This window comes from Polypterus senegalus, chromosome 4 (assembly GCF_016835505.1).
Source record: "Polypterus senegalus isolate Bchr_013 chromosome 4, ASM1683550v1, whole genome shotgun sequence".
NCBI classification, from domain to species: Eukaryota; Metazoa; Chordata; class Cladistia; order Polypteriformes; family Polypteridae; genus Polypterus; species Polypterus senegalus.
The window spans coordinates 3,927,982-3,945,875 of NC_053157.1; the positions used below are offsets into that span (position 1 = coordinate 3,927,982).

General features: G+C 40.0%; 1 protein-coding gene across 1 annotated transcript in view; it reads left to right on the plus strand.

The window, feature by feature from the left end:
• Positions 1–17,894, plus strand: part of znf330 (zinc finger protein 330) — a 107,683-nt gene that overhangs the window by 50,883 nt on the left and 38,906 nt on the right. The gene's annotated exons all lie outside the window — the stretch shown is intronic.

The following is a 17,894-nucleotide window of genomic DNA, read 5'->3' on the forward strand; positions in this document are numbered from 1 at the left end:
ACACAGTATCTCACAAAAGTCAGTACACCCATCACATTTTTTTAAATATTTTATTATATCTTTTCATGGGACAACATTGAAGATATGATACTTTAATATAATGTAAAGTAATCAGTGTACAGCTTGTACATTTGTAAATTTGCTGTCCCCTCAAAATAACTTAACAAACAGCCATTAATGTCTAAACCGCTGGCAACAAAAGTGAGTCCACCCCTAAGTGAAAAATGTCCAAATTGTTGCCAGCCAAAAAGTGTCAATATTTTGTGTGGCCACCATTATTTGCCAGCACTGACTTAATTCTCTGACTGCATGAACTTTTAGTGGCATTACACATGTATTTTTTGAGCATGTCTATGCTAAATAAATAACATTTGACGTTTTGAAGAAATCATTTTATGACACGATTTACCTTTATTTATTTACTTACTTCCTAAAGCCTAAAGTCACAAGTAGTGTGCAGAGGGCATGCTCAAAACTGTGTGTAATGCTGACACTTTAGTATGCAAGCAATGGTATGTGCATTCTTGCTCCGATGTAGAAGGAAGCTGAGTATACCTCTGTTACAGCGCATCTATGTGAAAACAGCAGTATCAGATGCGGGGGTGGGGTGTGTTTGTGCTCGTGAACGCCGCTGAGATAATAAAACTGACTAAAAAAAAAACAAAGCTAACCTTTACAAGTATCATAAATCACACCGACTGTTACACACTGAAATCAAATGTATGTTTTTATTCTAAAATAGTAAAACTAAGAGCAGTTTACTTCATAAAACGGAGAGGTGCAGGATCGAACTCGTGACCTTTTGATTCCCAGTCGGCGGCTGATTCTATTGCGCTACGGAGGCAGTCATAATAAACGGGTGTCAATGTCGCATGTTAAGGCGGCTTTGTGTTTCTGCAGTTATATTTTTGAATAAAGGCGCAATTGCTGTGTTAGATTTGTAGCTTTTGTGAAAGTATTTGTGTGATACTTTAGGCTTCATACATTATATAGTTTATGCCTACATTTTGTCATCTACTAGTAGAATATAAAAAACGTTTCTGTTTTAACAATGTGTTTACACGGATTACTTTAGAAACGGAACAGTCATGAAATGCATGTGTTCCAAACAACGATCTATTATTTCCACTCTAAAACTCCACTTCACTCCCAGAAAATCAATCAAGGCATGAGCTGGGAGAAGTTTGTGCACGTTCTAAGTCGGTGGGGGGATGGAATAGCCGGCTGCTTGCAGCCTGATTAGAGCGACGGGAACTAAGCAAACTCCTGTCAATCATGAAGAATCCACTGCATTTCCAGATAGAGGAGTAGCTTCAGTGACAGACTGAGGAGATCGTTCCTCCCCCACACTATGCGACTCTTCAATTCCACCCGGGGGAATAAATGCTAACATTACTCAAAGTTATTGTCTGCTTTTTTATTTTTTTCATTTTTCATTTTTATTACTATTTAATTTAATATTGTTTCTTTGTATCAGTATACTGCTGCTGGATTGTGTGAATTTCCCCTTGGGATTAATAAAGTACTGTATCTATCTATCTATCTCTCTATCTATCTAGAACCTATCTGCAGTCCTTCCTCTTTACCTCTGTAGTTTCCTCTGTGCTCCCAGTTTGTTCTTTTTTGGCAGCTTTGTGAACTGTGACAGATTAGACCATACATTTGATTTAATAACAAGTATGTCTGTTTTGTTCACACCCCTTGTATGGTAAAATGCAGAAGTTTGAAACAAAAACAAACTACAGTAACATTTTCAAGCCATAACAAGCCTTAGAATATGCTCAGATTGCTCCCAGCTAATGTATCCAATCCACATACTCCACCCCAGGACACACATGCAGTGCAGTCTTTCTTTTAAACTGCTAGCCTGCTTGTTCTACATTGTTGATGTTGCGGGCATAAAAAATGTTGAGCCTCAGCCAGGGCTTATTTTTCAGTAGAAATGTTAGGTTTGTTGTGAGGCTACATGAAATTATGTGAATGTGTATAATCAATCAATCAACATTTATTTCTATAGCACATTTTCATACAAGAAAAAATGTAGCTCAAAGCTTTACAAAATGAAGAATAGAAAAATAGAAGACACAATAAAAAATAAACATTAGTCAACATTAATTAACAAGTAAGGTCCGATGGCCAGGGTGGACAGAAAACACAAAAAAAAAAAAACTCCAAAGCTGGAGAAAAAAAATAAAATCTGTAGGGGTTCCAGACCAAGAGACCGCCCAGTCCCTTATGTTAGGCATTCTACCTAACATAAATCAAACAGTCCTCTTTGTATTTAGGGTTTTCCTGGAAGGACCTGATGATGATGGTCACGTAGACTTCTGGCTTTCAGTCCATCAATGTTGGTGCATCATGAAGCTTTGAGTAGGTGGTGGTGACGCAGGCCGCCACCACAAAGAAACAGAAGAGAGAGTAGGGTCAGTACGGATTTTGGAGCCACTATGAATAGTTATTATGATGAATTGAACATACAGTGTGTTATCCAAGTGCTTTTTTTTTTAGTCAGCCTTTTACATGCACAAAAAAAGGAATAAAATTACATAGCTGTCAATATTGTCCATGAATGGTGAGATTTGTAGCATTTTTCCTTCGGGTGAGGAATTTTCTTTCTAACCATTCTAAATGAATTACATCATTTAAACGTGGACAATAATATCCATCCATCAATGTCGTCATTTCTCAGTGCTACTTAGACATCTATATCGTTTCCCAAAGAAAGTTATCGTTTGGATTGTACACGGCTGTAGAGTGGCTGGACATTCCTGGATTTATTCCCCGCCACTGTCTGCTACTGTCTTCAATTCTCCAGTGACATCCATGGGGCTTTCTCCTTGAGATAACACAGTATGCACTGGGTCTTTTGTTCTTATTTGTATTTCCAGAATTTATCGGAATTGATCAGTTTTCCTCCATTACAGTGACTGTACTTAACACTGGACTTATTTGTTTTTCATAATATACAGTATGTGTACTTTGGACAAGCTAGGATGGAGATTCAATATTTTTTCTAGTTACAGGCATCTAATGTCTGCATATACTGTACACTACCGGTCAAAAGGTTTAGAAGCAGCTGAAATGCAATGAATGATCTAAAATGGTGAAACGGTAAGCAGTAAACTGACAGAGGTTTAAATTTAAAGTTTAAGTTAGCAAAAACTGAAAAAAAGTAAATTTGAGGATATTACAAATGGGAACAACTAATAGGTTACAACTTAGAGATTTGCTACAGCAGTTAAAGTAACTGAAGCCTTGTAAGCTAAAGCAAACACTCTGTCTTAAAGCAGAGTTAGAACAGACTGTGTTATCTACACCCTATGTAGTACTACTTGATCAATATTCCAGTGATAATGGGAAGAAAGCGGCAATCAGTGAGCGAAATGAGACAGAGCATTATAACCCTTACAAGTATAGGCCATTCATTTAGAGAAACTGCAAAAAAAAAAAAATCTAAGTGTCAGTAAGTACGGTGTTATCCCACACAATCCAAAGGCAATTGGCAACTGGAAAAAACTCTGATAGGAAGATATCTGCCCGTCCCAAAGTCGCAACCTAATCGGAAGACAAGTTTCTGAGGGTCACCAACTTGGCGTGATATGCGCCTTACTGCACAACTGCTTAACGGTGGACGAAAAAGGCAAGTCTCACTTTCTTCCTTAAAGGACAAAATAGGGCCTTGAAGTACCGAGAAAGTCTCTTCTTTACATTAGTTGTTCCCTGAAGAAAGCCCATTTGTGATATTCTGATATTTCCTTTTTTTACAGTTTTTCTAACCTAAACTTTAAATTGAAAACTCTGCCAATTTACTGCTTACCTTCTCACCATTTTAGGTCATTCAGCTGAATAAATTTGAAGAAAAGCTGAGGAGTTCTAAAACTATTGTTCGGTAGTTTATGATGCTGGGGTTCAGAAAGAGGATATGTGTTTGTATTTATTTTACTTGTTTAAGAATATATAGAGATTTATTTATCAACTAGCAAAATACCCGCACTTTGCAGCGAAGTAGTGTGTTAAAGAAGTTATGAAAAAGAAAAGGAAATATTTTAAAAATAACGTAACATGATTGTCAGTGTAATTGTCGTAGGCTTATTTTAGTATTGAGAGTGAATTTGATGATTGTAAAGAGTTATGATTGTAAATGATGTGTATGAGAAATGAACATTTTTAGGCAGGGAGCCAACCACGTGGTAGGTGCGAGGACAGCAGCCGTGCAGAAAAAGGAAGGGGGACCAGGGCTGGCCATTGTGCGTCTCTGCTATAGAATAAATCCTCTGTTAACGGAAATAAGGAATGAAACAGCCAAAAGGAGTGGTCAGTTCCAAAAGTTCCTTACGGCATAATGGTGAGAACTGCCAAAAAGAAGACGTTATTTTAAAAGTTCGTTACGGGGCACGGCGTGAAATGATACATAACGTGTAAGTACAGTGTAAAGGATGAGCATGAGAAATTTGGGCTTTCTACGTATATTGGAAGTCGCAGAAATAGTGAGGAGGGGTTTCTTCTAAAGGAATGAAACTGCCAACAGGAGAAGTCAGTTCCAAAAGTTCCTTACGGCATAATGGTGAGAACTGACAAAAAGAAGACGTTATTTTTGAAAGTTCGTTACAGGGCACTGCGCAAAATGAAACATACTTAACGTTTGTAAGTACAGTGGAACCTCGGTTCACGAATGTCTCCGTTCACATACAACTCGGTTCATGACCAAAAAGTTCACCAGACTTTTGCCTTTGTTCACGACCACACACTCGGTATATGAACAAAGTCAGTTTCCCTTTCGGTTTGTGCGCGCCTATGATTTCTGCACGTGTTGCATTGTTCTCAGTCAGACGTGCCTTCCTGCTGCTAAGAGAGAGAGAGAGAGAAATAGTGCTAGCCACGTGCCTGCCTGCCTGCCTGCTACTGACAGGGGGGAGGGGGGTACAGCAGAGAGAGAGGAGCCGTGTGCCTGCCTGCCTGGTTGGTTCATTGTTCTCAGTCAGACGTGCGTGCTTTACTTGAGCTCACTTTGTGCTCTACTGTATTTTGTGTGCTTTTGCAGTTAACTATGGCTTCTAAGCAAGTGAAGAGTGTTGAGAAGAAAGTTTTGAAGAAAATTGAAATCGAAGTAAAGAAAGAAATTATTGAAAAGTTTGAGTGTGGCGTTCGTGTTACTGATTTTGCCGCCGAGTACAAGTGTCGACTATTCTAAAGCAGAAAGAATCTATTAAAGCAGGTGATATTGCAAAAGGAGTTACAACGTTAACTAGGCAGAGGCTTCAAGTGCTGGAAGAGGTGGAAAAACTGTTTACCCGTTTACTCATTTACCAGTTTGAGAACCCTTGTGCTTTCAAGCAGCACAATGTAAACAAAGCCAGACTGCCAGTAATGTGGAGGGCAAACACGAAGGGTTGGGTCACAAGAACTTTCTTTTTTGGAATGGCTGCATGAGGCTTTTGCTCCCACAAGCTAAACAGCTAAAAACACCAGAAACCCAAGAAATCACAGAAACCCCTGAAGGAAAACACTTCATGTCAGAACTCGACTCATGCAAGGTTAGTTTTCTTGGTGGTTGTTGTATTACGGATTTTTCAAAAGTTAATTTTTCAGTTCGTTGCATGAATTGTTGCAATGTTACTTTTCTCTTTTTTCAAATGTTCCTTTTTTTCCGCTGTGCTTAAAACTCATTTTAAAAAAAGTTTTTACAGCGATCGGGCTTTAAGATTGATAACGTGATCTCCTGCAATCTTACTTTTTTGGTTGCTTGTGGTTGGTTTTTAAATAGACTTTGGATTTGTTCTAATGTTTCTTTTTTCCCCCTGTGCTTAAAACTCATTTTAAAAAAAGTGCTCCATGTGCTGCTGACAGAGGGGAGGGGAGAGGGGTGTGTGTGTGTGTGTGTGTGAGAGCGCGAGCGAGCCTGCTCGTGTAGCTGATCAGGGAGCCTGGGTGTTTTGTGTCAGTGTTAATCAATGTTTTTACATTAGTTTACTATTACACTGTGCATTCTATGGTGTAATTAATTAACTATATTTGTACTTAATCTTTACATATATTTACATATTTACATACAGTTCTTACTGTCTTGAACGGATTAATTGTATTTACATACAATCATATGGGGAAAACTGCTTCATTTCACAAATAACTCGGTTTAAGACCAAAGTTCTGGAACGAATTATGGTTGTGAACCGAGGTTACACTGTACAGTGTAAATAATGAGCATGGGAAATATATTGGAAGTCGCAGAAATAGTTAGGGGGGTTTCCCCTATTTATATATACATTTTAGGGGATACACCCATTTCCCTACCTTGGCTTTGCAAGAGGAAATGAAACATACCTAACTTTTGTAAATACACTGCAAGGAATGAGCATGTGAAATTTCAGCTTCCCACCAATATGGAAATTGGGAGAATCAGTGATGAGTCAGTGAGGGCTTTGCCTTTTATGTGTTGAGATTTCATTGGTTATTTCTCCTGCCTAACGGGAAATTGTGTCTGGGGATTTTAATACTGGTGAGGTACTCGTCTGTACAGTTTAGCATGACCAAAACTGAACTATTCTGGAGCTCCTACTTGAAGGTGTAATCAGCTAAACTTTATACACTGTGACAGATAAAGGGCGCTATCGCTTCCTTGAACCCTTGTCCAAGACGCCAGACACGAGATAAAAGTCTGAATATATGACTTTTTATTAATCAACAGTGCACAAAGCACCCTCCTCTCCATAATACTCATTAATAAACATGCAATAATCAATAATCAATCCTCCACACTCCCAGACGCTTTGCCACCCTTCCACCCAGCTCAGCTCGTCGTCTGGGAGTTCCCACAGTCCTTTTATAGTTCCTGACCCGGACGTTTTTCCTATCCCCAGTCCATGTGATCTCCTATCACTTCCGGGTCAGATAAAAAGTCTTTTTCTTCACCCCGGAAGCACGTCATTCCTCTTGTCCATGTGACTTGGACTTACTTCTGGGGTGTAGGGCAAATAGTCTTTGTTCCTCCCTGCAGTGTCTTTTAGAGGCCCCCATGGTATCCAGCAGGACAGTGAATAAAAACTCCATTGTCCAGGATTCCCTGCTGGTCTTCAGGGCACCTCCATGCTGCAGGGAGGGCTCCATCTAGCGGCGTGGGGGTATTGGTCGGGATAAACGACCGGCCATATGCCACAACACATTTATGTAGGAATCATCCTCTGGCAAAACTGACTTTATATTTAGATTTAATTTCTAAAGTTATGTTTCTTTAACTCCTGGGATGGACTTTGAGCTGCTTCTTTTGTATCACGTACCTATGAATGTTGCTCCCTATGAGGCTAATGAAGGGTGTGATTTGTAGCGTTTTTTGCTTTGCTTCCTGTCCTCTGTGGGGGAGGAGCTAAAGCTTTAGATTCATCAAAAATTTCGATCTGGGGTTTTTGACGGATCTCGACATTTTAGGGTTCCCTGATAACGAAAACATCGATATCTCAATGATGGGCGTGTGTCTTATAGTGTCTTTCTGTGTATAACAGTTTCTTGAGGATGGTCCAGAGGTAAAACAGCTGGACAGGGAAATACTAAACTTAACCCTGTTATGAGATGACGGTGTGCTGACTAGTTTTCTGAGCCAAATCCTAGAAGAGAATACCATAATTCTGCAATTAATTATGAATTCTTCTCGTTAGTTGCTATCATAATGACCTATTTTATGATCAGAAAGATCATCATCAGAGTAGTAAATAATGACAGAAATGTTATAGAATAGTTCTGGGTGTCTTATTTCCTAGCATGCAATGCCTACTGAAACTCATGTCCAAAGTTTTCCATTGGTGGAGGGTTTTTCTGTCGTTCTAACCTTTTTCTAGGTTATTTAACTTAAAAAGTGCCACTCTTTTCAGTCAAAAAGGGATGATAATATCCTTGCATCAACTTCATGACATGTTTCTGCTACTCAAATGTCATAACAGCAAAAAAAAAAAAGTTCTCGTCTGGTTTGCACACAAAAATAGTAGTTGGATATTTCTGGATTTACTCCCCACATCTATTTGCTTCCTTTCTTGGATTCACCAGTGACATCCATGTGGTTTTCTCATCGAGATCTCACTATTTGAACCAGGTGTTTAACAGCTAAGAAAGGGCTTTGAGCTCTTTTATAAATAAAAATGTGCTTTAGAAATAAGTATTGTTAAAATGATTAACTTTATAGCCTTCTTCACTTTTCCTAAGTTTTGTTTTATTAGGTTAATACTAGAATTACCAAAGCCTACGAAAAAACTTGTAAACCCGACCCACCTTTAATCCATGTGCACCTCTCCGTCCTCTCTTTTGGCTGGCGCTAACCTTTACAAGTACCATACATTTACACCGGCTGTTACAGACTCAAATCAGATGTATGCTTTTATTGTATACTGTAATAGTAACAATAAGAGCAGCTCACTACTCAAAATGTTTATTTTGGGATGTGGGAAGGCTCCAACCCGCAACCTTTTGAATAAGAGTCAGCAGTTTTTACCGCTGTACTACCAAAGCAGTCATGACAATGAAGTACACTAACTAGATTTCTTTTTTTCTTCAGTTACAGTCTTGAATAAAAACGCACTTGTTCTGTTATGTTTGTACCCTTTGTGACAGTGCTTATTTGATATTTGGACTTCAGTCTTCACACATTATACACTTCATGTTAAAATTTTGTCATTAGTACTGAAACATAAAAAAAGTTTGTCTTTGAGGTATGTGTTCAACACATTTCTTGCATTTCCTGCCCATCCTACTTTTACATAGATCTGTGTAGACACGGAACACACATGAAACGCATATGTTCCAAATAACAATATATTTTCTAGCCTATAAAGCTCTAGGTACCCGACTCCCTGATAAGCAAGGCTTGAGCTGGGAGAGATTTTTTTCATTTCTGCGTTGGTGGGAGGATGGGATAGCAGGCTGCTTGCTGTTTTTGCTTATCGACACATTTACAAGACAAAAGAGGCTGATGGAGAGGTGCGAACGGATTTAAGGTGGGCCAGGTTTACACTTTTTTGTAGGCTTTGGTAATTCTGGTGCAAATGCAGATCATTTGTTTGTTACTGGAACTGTTTTACTTCATATAAATTGTGTTCATAGTATATGAAAGAATATGCAACTCCAAGAAAAAATTACTTTTCCAGTCTTTTTCTGCATTATTGTATATTTTGTACTCTAAATATTATCAGATTCTCAGTAAAAGAACAGTTACTAGAAGAATTGTGATTTACTTTAATAAATAAATGAACACAATTTAGCCAGTTTTGGAAAAAAATGATTGTAGCCTCCAAGTGCAGCCAGATGTTTCTTCTCATTTATCATACAGTGACAGAGGACATCTTTTATTGGCTAACTAAAAAGATTACAATATTCAAGCTTTCGAGGCAATTCAGGCATATTGTAAGCTTTTTAGTTAGCCAATAAAAGGTGTTATTTTGCTTGACTTCTCACTACATCCATGTTTTCTTATTAGATATTGGTTATATACGGTATGTATATGTAAGTTTTGAGCATGAACTGTATTTTTTCAGGGCCTTGTACTTTCCCCGCAGGTTTAGATTTGGACCATCACCAGACCATTCTTAAACTCTGCATTTGCATTTTTTTTTCCCCTGACCTATGGTGTAGACATAATCATCTGTTTCAGATTATTGGCTCTTTGTGGGACCCCATCTATATTTCAGTTCATAGATGGATTATTTCACATTCGGATTAAGAATGTTTTCTTACAAATTACAATTCATTGCTTTTTAAGTTAAGGGTGTGCCTGTAGGCTGTCTGTATTGCTCTAATAACTGGCAAAACAGCACTGACAGTAGACACTTATACTGGTGGTTTAGGAATGTAACGGTAAAACTCGCTACACTACCAATCAGTGGTCTGTATAACGATTTTTGTATTTTAAACCAACAGCTCATATTTTTATTTCTAACTAGCCGTCCCCCGCGGCTCCGCCCGCATAGTAGTGAAACAGGACAGTGAGAAGGGCTCCACCCAGCTAACCACTCCTGAGGTCACATCGGCCCGCAGCCTCTGCCTCAGATTAGTGCGAATATATCGCTCCTGCAAGCGAACTATGATTTTTATTACGATGAGAGAAGTCGCAGAATCAACTGGAATTTTCAAGCAAATTCAAGAAAAAAAAAAACCTGATCTAAATCCGTCAAGTACTTCTCTCAAAGTTGCAGTGTTAGTGAGGAGGGCCCCCTCGGCCCGCTGTGTATGTGTCTCGGTGTTGCGCAAATAACTTGGTACCGCAAACAAACTATGATACATAGCACAATGAGAGAAGTCGCAAAATCAACTGGAATGTTCAAGCAAATTATAGAAAAAAAACCCGATCTCAATCTGTTAAGTAGTCCTCTTGTGAAAAACAGACAATATATATATATATATATATATATATATATATATATATATATATATACAGTATATATATCTATCTATATATCTATCTATATATCTATCTATATATCTATATATATATCTATACTAATAAAAGGCAAAGCCCTCACTGACTCACTCACTCATCACTAATTCTCCAACTTCCCGTGTAGGTAGAAGGGTGAAATTTGGCAGGCTCATTCCTTACAGCTTACTTACAAAAGTTGGGCAGGTTTCATTTCGAAATTCTACGCATAATGGTCATAACTGGAACCTATTTTCGTCCATATATTGTAATAGACTGCAGGTCGATGGCCGTGGGAGGTGGAGTTGCGTGTCACATCATCATGCCTCCTACGTAAGTACGTAGAGAACAAGGAAGAGCTCCAAAGAGCGCTGAACAAAAAACGCATTTCACAATTGAGAAGGCAGCAAAAGATTATGAAGCGAGTGACGCATACAAGCATATTCATAAGTGTAGCTACTGCGGAAACAAAGCATGGTGTGAACCGTAAGTTTAAATTAAGTTTATAGACACGCTCCCGCTGCCGTTTGTCATGCCTACGACGAATATGATATTCGCAAGATACAAGTTTAATGAGAAGATACGAGGTATAAACGAGACTTTGGATCACTTTGTAACGGAGTTAAAATTGCTGTAGCGAGAAACCATTAAGTGCCGGGTCTTAGCTAACATTAAATAAAGCTGTGGACATTGCAAGATCACACAAGAGAGCGGCTCACGTGAACTGACTGTGAACGCAGTACGAGTGATCACTTCAATGAATGACACCTGTTCAAAAAAAAAAATTACACAATTGAGAAGGCAGCAAAAGAATATGAAGCGAGTCACGCATACAAGCATATACATGAGTGCAGCTACTGCGGAAACAAAGCACGGTGTAAACCTAAAGTTTAAATTAAGTTCATAGACAGGCTGCCGCTGGCGTTTGTCATGCCCACGATGAATACGATATTTGCAAGATACAAGTTTAATGAGAAGACGCAGGGTTTAAACGAGACTTTTAATCACTTTGTAACAGAGTTAAAATTGTTGTAACGGAGTTTAAATTGCTGGTATGCCAGGTCTGAGCCAACATTAAATAAAGCCGTGGACATCGCGAGATTGCACGAGATAGCACAAGCACAACTGAGAAGCTTCGATGCATGTACTCTGAGCGGCTCACATGAACTGACTTTGCAGGACTGGGAAAGGTTAAATTAAGTTCATAGACACGCTACCGCTAAATATTCGCAGGCAAATCCACAACTTAATACCTGGAATGCCTGTTAAACATCTTAGTTTCACGAGTACCAATTTGGGTGGTGAAAACTTCGATGAATGAAATCTGTTATCTTTACCGCGGTTGACAAACACAGAATATAACTTGAACACAACACACCCTCCAAATACAAACCTGATTAAAAGAAATAATGATAATCAAATCCTTTATGACTGCAACACTCATAACACTGACAAAACTATTACATTGGTGTGTGTGTGTGTGTATATATATATATATATATATATATATATATATATATATATATATATATATATATATATGCTCAAAAGAATTAAAGGAACACTTTTAATCAGAGTATAGCATAAAGTCAATGAAACTTATGGGATATTAATCTGGTCAGTTAAGTAGCAGAGGGGGTTGTTAATCAGTTTCAGCTGCTGTGGTGTTAATGAAATTAACAACAGATGCACTAGAGGGGCAACAATGAGATGACCCCCAAAACAGGAATGGTTTAACAGGTGGAGGCCACTGACATTTTTCCTTCCTCATCTTTTCTGTTTCTTCACTAGTTTTGCATTTGGCTACAGTCAGTGTCACTACTGGTAGCATGAGGTGATACCTGGACCCTACAGAGGTTGCACAGGTAGTCCAACTTCTCCAGGATGGCACATCAATACGTGTCATTGCCAGAAGGTTTGCTGTGTCTCCCTGCACAGTCTCAAGGGCATGGAGGAGATTCTAGGAGACAAGCAGTTACTCTAGGAGAGCTGGAGAGGGCCATAGAAGGTCCATAACCCATCAGCAGGACCAGTATCTGCTCCTTTGGGCAAGGAGGAACAGGATGAGCACTGCCAGAGCCCTACAAAATGACCTCCAGCAGGCCACTGGTGTGAATGTCTCTGACCAAACCAGAAAGACTTCATGAGGGTGACCCAAGGGCCCCATGTCCTCTAATGGGCCCTGAGATCACTGCCCAGCAGCATGCAGCTCGATTGGCATTCGCCATAGAATACCAGAATTGGCAGATGCACCACTGGTGCCCTGTGCTTTACAGATGAGAGCAGGTTCACCCTGAGCACGTGACAGAAGTGAAAGGGTCTGGAGAAGCCATGGAGAACATTATGCTGCCTGTAACATCATTCAGCATGAGCAGTTTGGTGGTGGGTTAATGATTGTCTGGGGAGGCATATCCATGGAGGGCACACAGACCGCTACAGGCTTGACAAAGGCACCTTGGCTGCCATTAGGTATCAGGATGAAATCCTTGGACCCATTGTCAGACCCTATGCTGGTACAGTGGCTCCTGGTGCACGACAATTCCTGGCCTCATGTGGTGAGAGTATGCAGGCAGTTCCTGGAGGATGAAGGAATTGATACCATTGACTGGCCACCACACTTTCCTGACCTAAATCCAATAGAACACCTCTGGGACATTATGTTTTGGTCCATCCAATGCCACCAGGTTGTACCTCAGACTGTCCAGGAGCTCAGTGATGCCCTGGTCCAGATCTGGGAGGAGATTCCCCACAACACCATCTGTTATCTCATTAGAAGCATGCACCGATGTTGTCAGGCATGTATACAAGAGCACAGGGGCCATACAAAGTGCTGCATACAATTTTGAGTTGCTGCAATTAAATTTTGCCAAAATGGACTAGCCTGCCACATAATTTTTCACTCTGATTTTTGGGCGTCTTTGAATTCAGGCCTCTGTAGGTTGATCATTTTCATTTCCATCAAACGATGTGGCATCCTTTCGTTCCTAACACATTACCCAGTCTATATCAGTATAGATATCCAGGAGGATTTCTTTTTCCCATTGAGATCTGATGTGTTTTCAAAGTGTTCCTTTAATTTTTTTGAGCAGTTTATATATATATATATATCACATGATATATATATACAATCACATGACAGTTGCTTCAATGCATTTAGGGGTGTGGTCCTGGTCAAGACAATCTCCTGAACTCCAAACTGAATGTCAGAATGGGAAAGAAAAGCCAATTTAAGCAATTCTGAGCGTGGCATGGTTGTTGGTGCCAGACGGGCCGGTCTGAGTATTTCACAATCTGCTCAGTTACTGGGATTTTTACGCACAACCATTTCTAGGGTTTACAAAGAATGGTGTGAAAAGGGAAAAACATCCAGTATGCGGCAGTCCTGTGGGTGAAAATGCCTTGTTGATGCTAGAGGTCAGAGAAGAATGGGCCGACTGATTCAAGCTGATAGAGGAGCAACTTTGACTGAAATAACCACTCGTTATAACCGAGGTATGCAGCAAAGCATTTGTGAAGCCACAACACGCACAACCTTGAGGCGGATGGGCTACAACAGCAGAAGACCCCACCGGGTACCACTCATCTCCATTACAAATAGGAAAAAGAGACTACAATTTGCACAAGCTCACCAAAATTGGACAGTTGAAGACTGGAAAAAATGTTGCCTGGTCTGATGAGTCTCGATTTCTGTTGAGACATTCAAATGGTAGAGTCAGAATTTGGCGTAAACAGAATGAGAACATGGATCCATCATGCCTTGTTATCACTGTGCAGGCTGGTGGTGGTGGTGTAATGGTATGGGGGATGTTTTCTTGGCACACTTTAGGCCCCTTAGTGCCAATTGGGCATCGTTTAAATGCCATGGGCTACCTGAGCATTGTTTCTGACCATGTCCATCCCTTCATGACCACCATGTACCCATCCTCTGATGGCTGCTTCCAGCAGGATAATGCACCATGTCACAAAGCTTGAATCATTTCAAATTGGTTTCTTGAACATGCCAATGAGTTCACTGTACTAAAATGGCCCCCACAGTCACCAGATCTCAACCCAATAGAGCATCTTTGGGATGTGGTGGAACGGGAGCTACATGCCCTGGATGTGCATCCCACAAATCTCCAACTGCAAGATGCTATCCTATCAATATGGGCCAACATTTCTAAAGAATGCTTTCAGCACCTTGTTGAATCAATGCCACGTAGAATTAAGGCAGTTCTGAAGGCAAAAGGGGGTCATCACTACAATAGTTTGCGCTATAGTGCTACCAACCGCTGGCTAAAAGCACTTTTTTTATGAGTTTTAAGCACAGGGAAAAAATGAACATTTGAAAAATGTTCACCAAGAAAAATGATATTGCAACAATGCACATTACGAACCAATCGCTGGAAACTGAAGTGAAAACAAAATCAAGCCCAGTGCATTCTTGAACTGCCTTCCTACCTTATTGCGTCCAGCTCTCTCTCGCACTGCCTGTGCGTCTGCGCGCTACCTGTGTGTGTGTTTCTGTGTCTGCTTGCTGCCTGTGTGTGTGTGTGCGCACGCCTCTCTCATGCTGCCTGTGTGTGCGCGCGCCTCTCTCGCCTGTGTGTGTGTGCATGCTGCCTGTGTGTGTCTGTGCGCTCTCTCGCTCTCTCTCTTGCTCTCTCTCTCAGGAAATGCACAGGGAGAGACTGAACATGTACAAACCGAAAGGGAAACTGCCTTGTTCGTATACCGAGTGTGTTGTCATGAACCGAGGCAAAAGTTTGGTGAACTTTTTGGTCGTGAACCGAGGTTCCACTGTGTGTGTGTGTGTATGTATGTATATATATATATATATATATATATATATATATATATATATATATATATATACACTAATAAAAGGCAAAGCCCTCACTGACTCACTCACTCACTGATTCACTCACTCGCTCATCACTAATTCTCCAACTTCCCGTGTAGGTAGAAGGCTGAAATTTGGCAGGCTCATTCCTTACAGCTTACTTACAAAAGTTAAGCAGATTTCATTTCGAAATTCTATGCGCAACGGTCATTATGGTCAACAACGTCCGCCATGTTGAACTTTCTTATTTATGGCCCCATCTTCACGAAATTTGGTAGGCGGCTTCCCTGCGCTAACCGAAACCAATGTATGTACTTATTTCAGGGGTATGACGCCACTGTCGGCCGCCATATTGAACTTTCCAACGGTCTTTTTTACTTATTGTCCCATCTTTAAGAAATTTGGTACACGGGTTCCCAACGCTAACTGAATCCTACTTGCATACATATATACGTCCATAGCCTGCAGCTCGGTCACCGTGTGAGGTGGTGTTGGGTCCCCCATCCCAACACCTCCCACGTTGTTGGCTGCCTGCCTATATAAGGCCATCCGTCGCTCCAGTCTCTACATTCCCTTCCTTGCTTCACCATGGGATTCACGTCTCCCTGCTGATAACTACAGCCTTTTAATTTAATCCACGGCTTCTCTGCTGTTTTATTGTTCGTTTATTATGATTATAGTTATTGTGTAGGTATTTTAGACTTACTTTACATTGTTCAGGTACCCATTTCCTTTATCGTACCCCCATTAACATGTCTATCGAGGTGATCACCGTCAATAAAAGAAATGTCACTTACCGAGTGGTTTCTATGCCCTGAGATGGCACCTACCTTCTCCATTCTCTTAGTTACATATTGCACGGCCATATCTGGATCACTCTTGATATCCGGAGGAACATTGTGTCTTATGTATTGAATGACTGGGACAGGTTCAAGGTGTGGACTGATGACGGTACAGGAGATAATTAGACTACACAGGAGCACTAGAAGAGCGAAATACTTAAGCCCTTCACCTATGGATCTGCATGTGAGTTGATGGCTTCCGCTGAATTGTTCGATTGTCGCTTTCAAGTGTACCGAAATGGCCAAATATTTGACACCTTTGGACAACCGCCAATGCCTCTTAAACATCTTCGACTCACAGGTGACGATTTCAGTAGTGGACACTTTGATGTTTATAAATGTTTAAACTCTCTAAAGCTGGATGTGAAGTTATCGATGAAACTGGTTGTGTGCTTACAACACTTGACAGATGCCGAATGTCTCTTCAACACAAGTCCTACAAATACTGTCGTCATTGAAACAAACCATGAAACTCAAACCGATTATGACAGCAGCAATCCAAGCTGTGAAATTTGAGACAAGATTACTGTTCACATGGCCAACTGTATGTTGCATGCTCAAGAGTAAGCTCAGTGCACAGCTTGGTCATATTACAACCGGAGGGCCGAACTCACAATGTGGTATACAAAGAGATCCTTAACAAATAATTATTGGTATATTTTCCCTCAGTTTAAAAGGTTTAATTTTCTTCTTAATAAAAATTTTAAGGCAGTACTTGCGCTCTGGCTGGTATTTTGTTAGTGTATATATATATATATATATATATATATATAGTGGCAAAACAATTACATTGTCACTCATGAATATATCGAGATAAACACCTAACTACAGGTGGACGCCTATTAATTACAAATAAAAAACTGCAAGTCATAACTGCATTTAAAAATGAACTGTAACTAAAGTGCCATCAGATATTTTAGAAAAGGGTGGGATGAAAGTTAAGTCCTAGAATGATACACATCTTTACTTTGTCTTGCTGTAATGTGGATCTCACTGTAGAGTGCCCACGTTTCAGGCAATACTTACCATATGGTTGTTCTGATGGTGTAGATATACTTGTTCTATTTAATTTTTTGTAATTTACGTTTTTTTTCTACAACTCAGGAAATCTGTTTTCTTTTTCCTGTCCACCAAAAGTGGATCGTCCTTCTGTGTATCCAACCTCCTCCTGAAAATATTTATTATATTTTTTGCTTATATGTGCTTTTAATGGCACTACATTTGAAGTCTGAGATACTTTGTCATTTCAGAAGCTTTTTTCATTTTGGGAGCAGCCGGACCTGTTAGACCGGATGTACATGTTGTGCCTTCATCTTCGTTAGGTTCGACAGGCCCCTCATTTTTATCAGGTGTGACAAGAAATTTGACAAACAAGAGGAAACCATTCTGTCCATCAAGCCGTTTGTTTAGCTGATAGCTAATATCTCATCCCAGTTCTTCTTAAACCTTGTCAAGATTTCTGCTTCAGCTAAATGTATTAGTAGTTTGTTCCAGAAGTGCTTCATGGCTTCAGTTTTAAATGTATTTCCCCTTAATTTCCGCTGATGTCCTTGAGTACCTAATTCACCCTTAAACTGAAAAGATTGTTGCTGGATCTATTTTATCAATGCCTTTGAGGATTTTAAATACCTGGGATAGGTCACCACACAGTCTCCTCTGCTCGAGACTCAACAGGTTTAATTCTCAGAGTCTGTCAGATTAATAAGTGTCCCAAAGTCTTTGGATGTACTTGATTGCTCTCCTCTGTACAGCTTCAAGTGCTGCTCTGTCTGTCTTGTACTGTAGTGATCAGATCTGCACACAATACTCTTACTAGTATATTATATAGATTGAGCAT